Consider the following 16,598-nt stretch of genomic DNA (forward strand, 5'->3'; position numbering starts at 1 on the left):
CAAATGTTCTTTAAAAAAATTTTTATACCAGTACCGAAAACTCCGGTTCGATACATGTACTTCATGCAAAATTTAAGAAATACCGGTACCATACCGATACTATTAAGTACCAGCACCAAATCTGTCAATCCCTAACTCAAACTAGTGATACAAGATCCAATATTCTTTCAAAAATATCACCTAAACATGTAATCTCCACGTGACGTGACGATGCTATTTAAATCATATCAAATAATAGTTTAGCGAATTCAGGTTATGATTGAACGTTAAATTATAATGATTATAGTGGACAAATAATAAGATGACCCTATTTTAGAAATCTATATCTATACTAATTAATAAATAAAACTTTTCTTTGACCACGTGTCCTCCAATTAGCCTATAGTTAGCTCTCAAAATGTCGCCTCCCACCCCCACTCTGTTTACAATTAATGGTTCACAAACCCTAAATCAATTCCAGATCCCATCTCCGGCGACCAAAACTTCGAAAATCATCTCCATCACCCTCAAACTACATGTTCGTCAAAATCATTCTTGCCCCTTTCCTAATGTTTCAGATCCCCCAAACCCAATTCCCATAATCCTTAATCAGAACTAATGGCGACCATTCCATCGAAGGTAACTTGCATATGTAATCTATTGTTTAATTTAACCTATTATATAAACCCTAAGGGCGCGTTTGCTTCACGGACATTTTTTAAAGGATTTGGAATTGGAATTGGAATGGAATGGACTTGAATGTTTGAGAATCCCTATCATGTGTTTGGTTGGTTAATATGTATTGGAATTGAAATCTTCTTCATTCTTGGTTGTTTTTTTTAAGAACGAGGGCAAAGGCGGAAACGTTTTAGTTTTTTTATATTTTTCGTCTTTGAGTTATGATTTTTTATTAATTTTTTTGAATTTATTTTGCAGGGGTTTTTATTGTTAATAAGAAAATCCTTAACAATCCTTTCAAATATGTGGGATTTTAAAATCCCATGAAATGTGGGATTTGATGGGATTTAGTTTTCATTCCCATTCTTTCATTATTTAATGAAACGAACATATCAATTCATGGGATTTAAAATCCCATTCCTTAGAATTCCTTACGAATCCTTAAAATGATTGTTTAATTAATTTATTTTTCTGACTAAATTGGTTTGTGTAAACGAAGAATTTTCCGGTGACGGTGATGGCGACGCCGAGAGAAGGAGCACGTCCCAGGCTTGCTTGCTACCTTCTCCTTCCACCAGCTTGCCGTAATCGTTGGCGACATGTATCTGTATCTACTTCGTCAATCTAAATATGATCCCCCCCCCCTTTTCGCTCCGTAGCCACCATCCTTAGGTCTGCGACGCTACGCAGTACAATTAGACATTGAGAATGCTTAGCTTGAATTTGGGCATTTTTGAATTTCAACTCAAGTTTGGTGCTTTTGCATAATTAATCTACTTCACGCAGTAGAATTAGACATTGAATTCCTTGATTGCGAGTATGGTGCGTTCGAAATCCCTGAATTTTGTCTAATTTCATCATCGGTTATGTTTTAGGATCTATATACTTAAAAACATTTACGTGTTTAGAGAACCTAAATATGTGTTCTAGGGTGTGTTTCAGACTTTCAGCTATGTGAGAATTTGTTTGTGCTAACGGTAGTGGCTTAGTAGAAAGCAAAGAACAATAAGAGATGCTTCAAGGTCTGAGTAACATCAATTAAATCCATGTATTTTTAATTATTTCCTCACTTGATTCATTATTATTATTATTATTATTATTTTGCAGGTAATATTAAACCAGAACATCAACTTTTTTGATATATATGGATACCATGGATACATTGTTAATCAAGTCTTGATATGGACACCATGGGTAGCAAGAAGCAGATTGCAAAAAATTAGACTTGGGAGACCTATTTTATGAAATTGTAACTCTTTTATTCTACTTTTATAGCATTTATTGTTATTGTTTTCAAGTTGGTAGGATGCATTCTAACTAAGTTATGCTTATGGCTTGATTCAATCTCTCATGTAGAGCTCAAAGATAATTTTGGGTGGATTTCATTTTAATTAGTCAGTTTCCTAAACTATTTATCCATTTGTGTAACCATTATAGGTTTAGCCGATTTTGATTACCGAGTTTACAAATTTGTATTTTTATACACATTTGCTTTAAAGCATAATAATAAATTTTGATTATGCCATTTTACTTTCAAATTTTTGTTAGGCGAAAACAAAACTAACTACTTATCATGTGCATATAACGTCGAGTAGTGGTTAAAGCCTACATAGTTTATTAATAAGTTGTACATCCTTTTGCAAGATTTGTACAAGAACAAAAAAAGGTACCACAAAAGTTGTATATAAAACCATTTTACAACTGTGAGTACATTAAAAAAAGGTTTTCTATATACTAATTTAGATAAATTTAAGCGGCTCGTCATTTCTTTTACCGCTTTCACTTTTAAGTAAATTCTTGATATGGATTTTGGTATATATCAGATAACCATGACTCAGTTCAGCTCATTTATCACTTCGGTGTTCATGTATATTTGTTTATGATACCGCCCTTTGTATTTACATTTCATGCATTTTGATTTTAATAGGTGATTGATGTTGATGCCGCAAACATTTGAAATCAGGTGCCACAACAAGTTGCTATAGGTAAAAGCGGGTCAGCCCGGTTGGTTTCACAAATGTATGTCTTTTGGGCAACACAAGTTTAGCAGGTTGCAAGTCAGAGTGACTAAAATAGAATGGTACTTTTGATGCAGAAACAACTTTAATATAACATGTTTTTTTTTGTTTTTTTAAACATGTTATCATAATGCTTTTGATGTAGCCAAAGGTTTGTAAGGATAACACAATGCAGTGCCTTTGTGTATTAATATTGCCTTTGTGTATTAATATTTCGTATAGTGAAAATCATATATATTGTTTATCTAACAAAGGAAGATGTAGAGTGCAATGATCTGAGTTGGAGATTTTTCATCTTGAAGATCGCAAGAAAATAGAAATTGTGGGTTTAAAAAGAAAAAAAAAAGGATTCTAAGGAAATAACCATGCAGTACTTTGGTCATATCCTATGGGTTCATATGGTGTTTCATTTACACACAAAGAGGTCAAAATAGCCACCTCTAATTGAAGTACTTATAACATAAAAACAATGATTGTTTAACTAATTTGAAAAGAAAATCCATCAAAGGATATAATCATTTATCAAATAACTAATTTGAAATAAAATAACTTTATAGTTGAGTAAAGAATTATTGGTTATATACTAAATTATATATAATGAAACAGAATACAAGAAATAGGAATGTGATTTTTACTTTTTTAGAAGTTGGTATTGAAAATCGTTAGCTGCAAGCTTTTTGTTTGTAAATTGGATGATGTATTTAAGAGAGATCGTTTTTATAAATTTGGTTGAAGAGCTAAGTAGAGCAAGGCGCAAAATTAGTGAAGGAGATGCGGCTGCATTTCTTCCCTGTAATTTTTATGGTGGTTTAGTTTTAATTAATTAAAATCGGTTTGTTATTTTGTTTGTGGTCTTCAATTAAAATCGGATATTGTTTAAATTGGGGTCATTGATTATTAGAAGATGTGTTAAAACTTCCGTTGATCCATTATGCTACTAGAAATGATGTAATTAGAAGTTAAAAGCAATAAAATAATTTCATGACATGTTATTTGTTATAAAAAATTATAGATTTTTTATTGTATTATTTTAAACTTCACGGGTGCCTAACCTAGTTAAATCAATATGTCAAATTATCTAATCATTCTTTATGCAGAATCGAGTACAACTTTGATTTTACACACACCCACATGTATTATTCTCACAAACATGTATTAATGTATATATGTTTTAGAGAAAATTACGATTTGCCTCCCTGGGTAAAATCGGTGGGGGCATCATAAAACTCTGAAAACTAAATTGCGCTTATTGTACCAATGTGTTTTTTATAATGGTGACATGAGCCCCTGATTGAGCGTAATGAACCCATGTTTTTATATTGACCGTTAGTTGACCGTTTGGTTAAGGACACTTTAGTAATTATATAAATAATAATAGTAATAATATCTAATAATAATAGTTTTCTCTAATAATAATAATAACAATAAGAAGATGAAGACATGAACTTCTGATTATCATTATCATCATCTCACAACCTCTAAAACTCTCATCCTCCTCCGTCGCCAGCGCCGTCCACCGGAAAATGAACTTCACCACTAAACCCAAACACGACCAAACTCAAACACGAACAAACATCAATCAACATATTTATCATCCTTATCCAGATTTAAACCCCTAACCACATAGGTTTTATACAAGAATTAAAAAAAACATAGATAAGAGAATAGAAGCTACGACGACAGCGACGGGGACAGATTAGAAGCGACGGAGACGGGGACGGGGAAGTGGAGGTGGTGTGGCGACGGACGGGAGCAGCGGTGTGGCGACCGGAGCGGGGTGGGGCGACGGAATGGTGATGACGGCGGCGGTGACGGTTTGCGGGTGAAGAAGATGGGTAGTGGTGATGAAGTTGAAGATATGGGTAGTGGGTATGCTGATTTCCGGCAACGTGTTCTTTATTTTCCGGCTACGGTGGTGGTGGTGGTGGTGTGGCGACGGACGAGAGCGGTGGTGTGGCGACGGAATGGTGGTGACGGCGACAGTGATGGGTTGCGGGTGAAGAAGATGGGTGGTGTTGATGAAGATGAAGATATGGGTTGGTGTTTGAATGATGATGTTAATTTATGTGTTTGTATAAGATTTATGGGTTAGGGTTCTTAGCCGGAGATGATGTTCTTGATTTTCTAGGTTTGTGTGTGTGTTAAGGTTCTTGATGTTCTTGATTTTCTAGGTTTGTGTTTTATGTGTTTGAATCTTGATGTTGACGATGAAGATGAAGGGTATATTGGTCATTTAATAAATAATTAAAACTGCAGGGAGCATTTTGATCATAATAAAAAACATGTGGGTACAATACCCGAAATTTAGTATTAGGGTTTTATAGTGCCTCGCCGGTTTACCCAGGAAGACAAATCGTAATTTTCTCTATGTTTTATTAACAACAAACCTATTAAAAAACATACACACATCGATGGGATCTGGTTAAATTAAGTGGCAGCTCAGGAGGAAGTGAAATAAAATAATGAATTTAGGCTTCCACTTTGCTAATGTCATCTTTAAAATGTAACAAATTATATGCATGTAATTTTAGTTCAAGATTGTTAGGTGATAGAGCTTGTGAAATAGGAGTCACATAATTAGAATTAATTTTTCTTATAAAAAGTGTCCTGTTTTTGTTATATAAGTTACCAAAAAGAGAGACACGGTGACGTGTAAAACCAAACTTTCAAAATAAGTAGTCAAGAATAACATTTTCCATATTATAACATACGACAATGCAATGTCTTTTAAGATATAATATGAACTCACATCAGTTGTTTAAATTTCATACTTAGGAATTCTTCTTTCTCCCTATGTTAACCTCCTAAAAAGTTAAGGACAATTTGATAATTTTATGTTGAATTATTCAATATGTTTTAAAAACTTACATGTTAATAGACTCCATCAACCATTAAGATGAGTCTTTTACTCTTTTAGTAGACCAAATAACCTCACCATAAATTGGTTGTGGCTCAATGGTAGGGCATTCACTTTACTAGTGAGAGGTACGGGGTTCAAACCTCACTATCACCAATTTATATGGGAGATATGAGGGATGACCCTGGCTTGCCAGGGTTCGAGTCTTGTTCTCACCCGGTTTTACCGGCTTCTCGCTGTCGTGCCGTTTGGTGGGCGTGGGGATCGGGTTTTATCCGGGGAATCTCTCAATAGGTGGACTGCTAGGGGCTCCGTCCGTCCGGACTAGTGGCCAGCTCGGGCTATCTTTCGCTAATAGAGGTCACGTACGGAGTACCCGACATTACTTAGTTGGTCGTTCCAAAAAAAAATAACATCTAACCGTTTCAGATGTAATATTTTAATAAAATCATTAAATGACATGCCAATTTTGGCTGTTAACTCTTAGCCCCAATTCCACTTATTTAACTTTTGATCATTTTCACTTTCATAATACTCATATATACTCTAAACTAATTTTATCCCCCGTGTTACGGAGGTTGTTTTATATTGTTTGTTCTAATATTTATTTATTTTTTGAATTTATATTTTTTTATTGTATGAAAGTTATGATTTAATGATAAATTGTTTCACAAATAAGTGAGATGTTATTATCCGGTTTAAAAGTTATATGGTTTTGATGAGACTCAAGACCCGTTTATTTTTTTTACTATAAAATTGGTTTTTCAATTATAAATAATATTTATGAAAGTTAATAATATATTTATGGTTTGATGAGACCCAAGACCCGTTTATTTTTTTTACTATCAAATTGGTTTTTTAGTTTAAATAATATATATATATATATATATATATATATCTTTTTTAAAATAAATAAGATATTAATCTTTATTATATCCTATTTTATAGGATTTTCACATTAATAATTTGGTGAGAATAATTTTTTTATTTAATGAGATGTTATAACCCGTTTAAGGAAAATCTGGGTTTGGTAAGACCCATACCCATAAATTCGGGTCAAATGCATGAGAAGTCTCCATTTAAAAATCAAGCAAATCTGATGACTCCAAAAAAAGGGGGAGCGACCACATCGCGACACGTAGGATTTTTATATTTTCGTTTATATATATTATAGATATGTTTACTTATATGCTGGAATTCATTTGATCCTAACTGCAAACTTATTATAAATTATAGACGAATTGACCCATTTTATTTTAAGCTAAAACTTACATACTTTGCTTTAATTATACCAAATATTAGTTCTAACATTTAAAAAACATATATACATCAATACAACGTCATCTTTAAGAATCGCTAGAAATGTTTGGGCCGAAAGTGATCATGAATTCAGGCCTAAGTAAAATACAAATTCAATAACTCATACATAAGAAGTAAAAGATATGATGATAATTGGGCTATGAAGTTGATAACTTGGGCCTAAAACAATTTAATTCAATATGTTTATATAAATAAAAATTAAATTTTCGGCATCTGAGATGATCGGACCGAGGTCGGTCGACCTCCCTGATATCCTTGGCGACCTACATCAATAGATACATAATCTTTGAGAATCATTCGTAATCAACTAAAGTCGTCAACTCTATTTTGGTATTATGTGACTAAAGTAGCTTTGAACACCATTTTCATTAAAGATCATCATTTTAACCTAAGAGATTCTCTTTTGGAGATAAACGAGTTTCAACTAGAGAGGGTGCGTCAGAGAGGTAGAAGACGAAAAGGGGCATGGTCATTGGAGGTTGCATTCAGATTGGGTTGTTCGATTGGGCGTTAGAATTCCAAACGAGGTGGGCGGATAGAGTGTGTGTGCGTCATGTGTATTATTTTAGTTTTATTTTTTTAAGGATATCTAAAAGTAATACAACGGAGAGAAAATATGTTTATTTAAAGGATAAGTAGAAATTTGATATGAAAATGTTTTTTTTTATTTGAAACAATAACTCACACAATTGGCAGTTTACTCTTAAGTTAGACCTTTTATTAGTGGCAACCATGGACTCGAACCCACATCATTTAGAAAGGAAAATTCTTATTCAACTCTTACGCTGTGTTCCAGAGTCAAGTTGTGGAAAGAAAAGAAAAGAAAATGGGGGGAATCAGAAATAACTTGGTGTTCCAGAGTTTTTTTAAGAAGGGAAAGGGAGAGAAAGGAATTGAAAGTGTGTGAAAATTGGTGGCATTTCTTTTCCTTCCAAATTGGAAAGAATCAAAAAGAAAGGAAAGAGAAAAAATTTGTTCAAGCTCAATTACCATGTTACCCTAACTTATCTATATCAGGTCATACCGTCTCTTTTTCCACTAACCAAGCCTAAACCACCATTGATCGTCACAGTACTGTACCCCGACATCTTACAGGCTACATCTGCTTCTCAACTCAACGCTGGTGTCAACCATTCTTTATCAGGTATTTTTAATTTAATTTGTAACACTTTGTTTTGATTTTGCATATTTAGGGTTTAAAAGATAAGGAATGATTAATATTGTTTCTCAGTTGAGTTAATTAAGTCTGTAGTGAAAGAAAGTTAGATGTAATCAACAGGCTAGGCTATGCATTTTCTTCCTTAATTGTCAAATAATTTGCTATTTGTTAATTCAAAATTCAAAGCTTTTCAGTTCATAAAATACAAAAATTCTCTTAAATCTTGTTTTATAATTCTTTAATGATGATTTGAAGCACAAATGCAAAACTTCTTAGTTGTTACATAAACAGTTACGGTTTCGGTTCTGAATTTAATCATAAAACTGGAAACGGTCTGGTTTGGGTATGTACCCGCCAGAACATGGTTGGAACCGTGAACCCAAAATAAAACTTAATCAACTATTGATCAGTTTTCAAACTACATGAAGCATAGTGTGCAGTGGCGGGTTGTGATATAAATACCCGGACAAAAGTGTAAATATTCTAGCTTACACATTATCATACATATGTGATATGAGGAATATAATTCACCAAATGTTACTGGCATGTTGACTTTCTTCAAGTTCAGCATTATATTTATGTCCAGATCCATGTGTCATCTTTGACAGACTTGTGTAGATTCACCATTTGACTTCATTTGCAAGGTCTCATGCAGTTTTAGCATTTGCAAGGTCTCATGCAGTATTGCTAAAAGGGTAAAATAGTAAAATAGTCACTTTCTTTTCTTTTCCTTTCATCTCGGGAACATACAACATGTTTAATTTTCTTTCCTTTTCATTAAACTCGGGAACATGAAAGAAAATCATAACTTTTATTTTCCTTTCCATTCTTTTCTATTCTAGTTTCTTTTCATTTCTTTTCTCTTGTTAAATGAACTCGGGAACACAGTGTTAATACCGCATGCCAAAGATCCTTGACATGTAACAGCAGATGTGACATAGCATTTGAAATACAATGATTTGAAGATGCTCTCATACTTTGATTTGGACGCCTTTAAATAATACTTTTGATTAATTTTCATCAATAAACGATTACTAAAACACTCATAAATGATTATTAAAACACTCTTACTTAGAAACTCCTGTGCGGGTCATATAGATCAAAATTACTTACATTTATTTCCTTATTTTGGTTATGTATTCATGATTGATCAAATAAAGACATCCCTATCTCGTATTTTCGGAACTTTGATTTTTAGGACACAATTCATCAAAAACACCAAACCCCATCAAGGCATCTTCATGATTTTCAACATATAATTCGATTCAATGACTTCTTTAGTTTACGTAATAAATTTCTAATACGAGAGTTTCTTCATGGTTTCAAGCATTCAAATACCATTAACTTGGATATTAGGGTAGTTCCAAAAGCTATTAAAAAAACACTAACTTGGATTAAAGGCTTGATTTAACCATCATTGTTAAAATGATTACACACTTAGTTAGCTTTAAGAATCAACTTCCTTCAATTTTTTTGTTATGATTAAAGAGTTGACAAAATGGAAGATATTGACAAAAGATATTTATCTCTATAATTATATATAGTAATTACAAATATTTCACTCCAAACATTTTAAAAATCTTTTTATTTGAACTCTCTTACGTATAAAAGTCTTTTGACGCACATACTATCTTGATACGAAGGCACTAATTTAGCCCTTCTTCATAAATGGAGATAACGATTTGTTAATCGACCTAATGACCTGTTGCATAAAAATTATAAAAGTCTTTCACTGGAATAGTGAAGGATTTTATTAATGGTACAGAAAATGGGTCAGATAATGGAGTTTTGCACCTTGTTGAATCTTGTATTATCCTTCATGAAAAAAAGATATTATTACTTGAAATAGGATTAAAAAAATAGGGAACGGGGAGGATACTATTTTTTGGTAGGAACGTATAGGTTAGGCAATTCCCCATTTTGCTCTAAGTTTAATAGATTGTATCGTCTAGATACGGGAAAAGAGTTGTTTCATCGCTTCTAAACGTGGAGGGATGGTTGGAGATAGTCATGGCGGAGACCGATTAGAGGAGTGGAAAATGTGCAATTTGATTCATTGATTGCGGATATCTTTTAGATTGTGATCAATAATCATCAGAATTCGTCGATTTGAGATTTTGACATCGATAAATCGTTTTCAGTCAAAACCATTAGGAAGCATATAGATGGTTAGATCTTACCTGATTGGGGTTTTGTTATTCGTTGGAACAGTTTGGTTCCCATAAAAGTAAATATTTTGAGATGGCGTATTCCCCATAACCGATTGCCTTTATGTACCAGTTTTGTGAATAGGTGTATTGATGTCCCTTTGGTTATTTTTCCTTTTGTTTCAATTCGGAGGAGGATTCAGATCATGCTTTTGGTGTGTGTGGAGTCACGACTAGAATTTTGAACACCAATTGTAAGTGTTTGATCTGCGTTCGATACAAGATTTTTCTAAGTTTTAGGTACATTGATTTGGCCTAATATGCTTTTGGTAACTAGCAAGAAGAGGGAATTAATTCTTGGTATCGTTCTCTCTGCAAGGTGGATCATTTGGCGTGCCCGAAACAAAATGATTTTTTCAAGTGAAGTTGGAAGAAAATGTTTCATCTTTGACTCTCTTATAATTTACTAGTTTTTAGTTTTTATGGATTACAAATAAAGGTAGAAAAAGTAAAGGATTAATCTTGAATTATTAGTAAAGTTAAAGGTTTATTTTGTTAAGTTATAATTTAGTTTTTGAATTGTAGTAGGTTTAGGAAAGGTCTTGGCTTGGAGAGGAAGCTAGGAATTGTCTTAGAGAGCAAGTTAAGTAGGTCTATAAATAGAGGTCTAAATTATTGTTTTCATTGAGAGAGTTATTTCTCCTAAGTGAGAGTTAAGAGAGAGTCAAGAGAGTCTTTTCTCCATGTATGTTCGTAAAGTTATGTTCGTTTGAGAAGTTCATTTGATATATGAAAAGAGTCGAGGGTTGTCACCTCAATATCTCGTGTTCGTTTATTTGATAAGTTCGTTTGATATGATTGTTTGATCCGTCTGGACCAACAATTGGTATCAGAGCCTGGATAACGATTAAGAAGAAAGAAGATTGGTGATCGAGTAAGTAGGTGGATTGAAGCCTCCAAGTGTTTATGGTATAACGAGGTAAATTTCCTAAGTCGGTTGATTGAGTGTATTTGAGATTTGAAGAAAAATTGTGTGTTGACTTTTGATAATATATTTAAAGTAAAGAAATTTGATTCAAAGAAATAGAAGGTTGGTGAATCTACCAACGAAGTTGGTTAAGTTTCATTAAGTTCCAAATTGCAATTGAATAAATAAAGAGGCAGGCATATAGCTCTTGAAGTTGGCAACCACCCTATCGTGAAATCAAAATTGCGAGAAAGTGTTATGGTTTTCGGCATCCGTGTTTTAAAAGCAAGTATGTGTTAGCAAGATTGTTTTCGGGTAATCAAGAATGTTGTTCTTGATGATGTGAAGAAAGTAAGAAAGAGAAGAAAAGTTTGTGGTGTTTAGTTATTTATTGGAGATTGGTTTTGAGTTCGGGAATCAATTCCAACTGAAAGAGCGAACAAGATTAGAAAGTAAAGATAGGAAAGAAACGATGATGATTGGAGGACTTCCAGTATTGACGAAATCGAACTACAAAGTATGGTCGACTGAGATGGAGGGATCTCTGAAAGAGTATGGTTTTGGGGATGTTATTGAACCTGCAGTCGGCGTGACTCTAGATGAACGGAAGATGTATACAGCGTTGGGGTTCATATGTCAAACCCTACCGGAAGATATCTTGGTACAAGTTGGAATACTTATGAATGCTAAGGAAGTATGGCGTGCTTTGAAGATTCGATATCTCGGAATTGATTATGTACGAAAAGTAGAAGATGAAAAAATAGCTCAAGAAGCCGCTGAAAAAGAAAGCTTGGATAAGATCGTTGAGAAGGAAAGATGGGATGCTATTGTTCAAGAAGAACAAGAACGTAATAATGAAGCTCAGCAATCTACAGAGAATGAAGAAGCTTTGCAAACTGTTTTGAGAAGTGAAGGAACAGAAAGGTTGAATGAAGAAAAAGAAATAATTTCTTAAGAAGAAGAAGAAGAAGAGAAGATGGAGAATATTAAGGTATGTTTTTATGACTCAAACAACCTTGAAGATGAGAAAATTGATAAGATAAGTGAGCAGAAAGGAAGCAAGAAATCTGCTACTGATGATGATAAGAGGAAGGATATTGTAATGAATGAAAAGAATGATGTAGCTAACAGGTCTGTAGATTTAGAAGCGTGCGTGAAAGTCAACAATCGAGCATTTGTTGATGAAAAGTCAGAACCGAATGAAAGGTTGAGAAGAATTGCCAGAATTGAAGGTCCAACAGGGTCTCATAAAGAAGGAATGAATAGCCCATCTGCAAGTTTTGATGAGCAAAGAAAGAAAAGAAAAATGAGAAAGAAGAACATGAAGAATGAAGTGGTATGTGAGGTTAATGTGGATGGTTTGAATGATGAATGTGAAGAACTTGTTATACAAGTTTGTTACAAACAATTGAAAAGAAAGGGTAAAGATGAACCAATGATTAAAATTGAAGAGCTGAGAGTGATACGGGGAATTCAAGACCTTGGTGGTACAAATTCAAGATTAAGGGGGTGAATAAAGGATTAATCTTGAATTATTAGTAAAGTTAAAGGTTTATTTTGTTAAGTTGTAATTTAGTTTTTAAATTGTAGTAGGTTTAAGAGAGGTCTTAGCTTGGAGAGGAAGTTAGGGATTGTCTTGGAGAGCAAGTTAAGTAGGTCTATAAATAGAGGTCTAAATTATTGTTTTCATTGAGAGAGTTGTTTTTCCTAAGTGAGAGTTAAGAGAGAGTCAAGAGAGTCTTTTCTCCTTGTATGTTCGTAAAGTTATGTTCGTTTGATATATGAAAAGAGTTGAGGGTTGTCACCTCAATATCTCGTGTTCGTTTATTTGATAAGTTCGTTTGATATGATTGTTTGATCCGTCTGGGCCAACAAAAAGTAGTGTTGTTTGAATCGAGAGGCTCAAACTCTCTTATCGTTATGTAATTGTTCAACTTTCCTCTGCTAGTAAATAAAATGAACAAGTCATCAAGAACCAAGTGAACGTGACATATTATGGTAGAGAAAGAATAATAGAGTTAAGAACATAAAAGATGAGAGGTGGTTGTCACAGTTGTTTCTATTGTTTATTTTTTATGTATTCCCTTTCTATTTTAACTTATTTATAATACACACATATATGTACACGTATGTCTATCACCGTATTATTGATATCAAGCGCTTTTGTCACCTCCATAAACATCGCATTCCTGAGTTTCTTTTTCATCCATTATGTCCATCACACGTGACATCAAGTTATAGACTTGGCTTTCTTTATTCAACTATTAATCTATTAAAATATACCAAACCTTAAAAGACTTTTTCTCACGGTAATTTGAAAAGTTATGAATGATTTGATTCATGCCAATATTCCGGCCAGTGTTTCAAAAGCTTTGAAGGCTATCAAATTAATGGGGTTTCAATGAATTAAAACCATATCTTAGCTTTAATGTATTTAGTGGAAAGATTGGTATAATTTCATTTACGTAATGGTCAGTTGTTTTGGTTTATAGCGTCTTGCTAGTTTGTTTTAAGGAAATTTGTTGTTTCAAAAAAATAACTTGGATAAAGCTTTGAACGCAATTCGATTAGAGAAAACCTCCATATTTATGTATGTTAGGGTGAAAGATGATATCACGGGAAGTATATGCATATCCACTCATGCTTCAAAAACGTAGTCAGGGCTTCTCGAAAACAAATCAGACAATATCACTTAGTTTGAGGGGTGAACTTTGCACATGCATTTTTTGTAACTTATTATGATTATGATACTATGTTTGATAAAATTAATCTTAACTTGACTTTTCCAACATAGATATATATGTAAGTCTTCATAACATCACAAATATTAACACACAACTAGGAACATGCAATGTTTTCATAAGAGAAGAAGAAAGAGACTTGTAGGTTGTACTTTGTTCTGTATTTTTTGTTATGGTAATCTCAATCTAATAATATTTATTTGAACTATGAGATATCTATATGAATTAGAAAGTTACAAGTTATTTTTTTGTTATAAAACTAGATATGCCAAATTTCGATTTTACTTAATTTGGCTTGGTTCAAACAACTTTTTAAATTTATTTTTACTAGTTTACTCTTGATTTGGAGATTTAATAACCCAGGATAAAATTGTATAAATGATTTAATTGAAATAATTTTGAAATTTGGTTAGTATTGTATGCCAATTTTTTCATGTTAATTACAAGAGTATTTTAAGGTTATTTTATATATTTTTTAAAATTGGTTTATATTATTGAAATACAATAGTATTAATTAATGAGATTTAATGTGAGCCGCACATTAGTCAAAAGTTGAAAGAGGTTGAAAAATAAATGAACAAGAGCCACAAAAAAAGGTGGATGCATATGTCTCCATAGTTAGGAACTAAATCAATTTTCTATGGCGTTATTATCGGCTGTCTCTATAAAACTGCAACATTAATGTCTCTATACTTGTCATTTTTCTGGTATACCGATTGTTTCCATTTATATATATGGTCAACCTATTCGGTATACATATTAATCAAGGGTTCTGTTAATTATGATCTAAATATAATGAGATTGTTGATTAAAGTTTCCCCCTAAATTAAAATGTCTCATAGTTATGATTCCTTTTTATCTATATAAATACTAAATAGTAAAAGGTACGTTCTCTACTGTCATGCTTAACTGCTTAAGTTGTTTTCTGGTCAAGCTAACTATAGGATTCTTGTTAGTAACTCATCACATTTCGGTGCATGCACCTTCCTTGAGATTGCCCAGAGATAGAAAGTCTAGTTATCCCATTTCATTACTAAGTTATATGCTTGTTACGTGACCACGAGCGGTGTTGTCACTGGTTTTGTTTTTCGTGTGACTTAGAGTTATCGATCGGTTTAGAGTAGGTTATTCCTTTCTCCCTATAGTTGCTACTAACATCCCTTAAAAGATATGTGAGACATGATTGGACGGATATTTGCTTATAGGATACCTTAGTGAACCTTTACCCTGGTATGGCCACATATTTGATCATTCTTAACATTACCAAGTGTGTCATTTATTAGATGTTGGTGTTATATAAGTCATTAGATCCTGAGATTGTTTTCTCCGAAAACACCTAAGTAATTGATATAATGTACACACCTAACTGACATGACACAAATGCAAGCAAGATCACACAAAACTAAAGCAATATACAATATCACTAATCAACACATAACGACAAACCCGCAAAGAATAAGCTTCCTCAATAGTAACGCATCACATGATTCGCTAAAACCCAAAAACTGTTAACAAACGTCAATATTGATCATAATCTAGACATTACATCAAATATAGCTAATAAGTAATAGCAGTCATCATAAACGAAAAACAATCAAAATTAGAAGTGTTTGACATGTTCATAAGTTCTAGATTAAATATACATAACAATTATTAATACCCAAATGCTTAATCGAGTCAAACATGAACCCAATCTTCAATCCAAAGCTCCAAGCAGCTCTATATTCATGTCCTATGTCGTCTCTGAGTATAAAAGTGAGAGTTCAATTGAACAAACACATTATATAACCCAATTTAGGGTTTGCGGCCTCATAGGTCGTTGGAAAACCGCCAAGGGATAGATGGCAGCACCCCCCCCCCCCCAATAATCTTTGACCAACATGATCATTAAACAGAATGTCACACCCCAACCTATAATGGAATGTCGGGGTGCGAACCGTTGGTTCACATCTCACAAAATACTATCATACAATTTAAATATGACAATATTTAATTTATTTATTAATTTCAATCAAGTACACCAATTTCAAATTAATTACAAAACAAACCCAAAATAACCAAATATTTCAAGGGAAATAAATCAAACACAATTGTCTTTTTTGAATTAACTTAAAGTATCTCTAAGTGATTCTTCGCCTTAGATTCAAACCAGATGGTAACTTGCGTATGCGTACAAAATAATAAAGCTTGTCAACATGAGGTTGAGTGAAAAAATCACCAGTTTTGATATAATAATAATAATAACAATAATAATATGTGAAGAAATGAGCAAAACTGATATTGTGAGCATAATTAATCAAACCATAAGCAAATAGTTGGTGTCAGTTGATTAATGCCTAGCGAATCAAGCTCTGGCTACTATGTCAGTCTTTTGATCATAATATAATGTGATAGTAATGGACCTCTCCGAATGCGATAAACAAAACAACTAAACAAATAGCAATTAGTCATTTAATCGATCAACACATAATATTCACAGTTTGCTAATGTGTATAAATCTAATATGCAAATATGAATAGGTACACATAAGTCCCCAAAAAAAATTTAAAAGCGCTAAAATCAGGGGAATGACTTCTCACCCTGACGATTAAGCGAGTAAACCGAGAGAAAGAATAAACGATCAAAGTTAACGCGACGAGTGTTCTGACCCAAATAGACCTGAGACTTATACAAAATAAAATAGGCTCAAAACCGAGAACATAGCTTCTTGAATCACTCCAAACAAATGTATA

General features: G+C 33.0%; 1 long non-coding RNA gene across 2 annotated transcripts; it reads left to right on the forward strand.

The window, feature by feature from the left end:
- Window positions 1–427: 427 nt before the first annotated feature.
- Window positions 428–3,633, forward strand: LOC143630196 (uncharacterized). Of its 2 annotated transcripts, XR_013153123.1 has the most exons (4): window positions 428–618; window positions 1,157–1,346; window positions 1,765–1,906; window positions 2,585–3,633. It is a non-coding gene; the product is annotated as an uncharacterized LOC143630196 (long non-coding RNA). The 2 variants fall into 2 exon arrangements; XR_013153122.1 differs by lacking the exon at window positions 428–618 and having other exon boundaries at window positions 1,108–1,346.
- The last annotated feature ends 12,965 nt before the right edge of the window (window positions 3,634–16,598 follow it).

The sequence above is a fragment of the Bidens hawaiensis genome, unplaced genomic scaffold (genome assembly GCF_021521415.1).
Source record: "Bidens hawaiensis isolate Kalapana, Puna unplaced genomic scaffold, B.hawaiensis_p1.1 tig00005588_1, whole genome shotgun sequence".
NCBI classification, from domain to species: Eukaryota; Viridiplantae; Streptophyta; class Magnoliopsida; order Asterales; family Asteraceae; genus Bidens; species Bidens hawaiensis.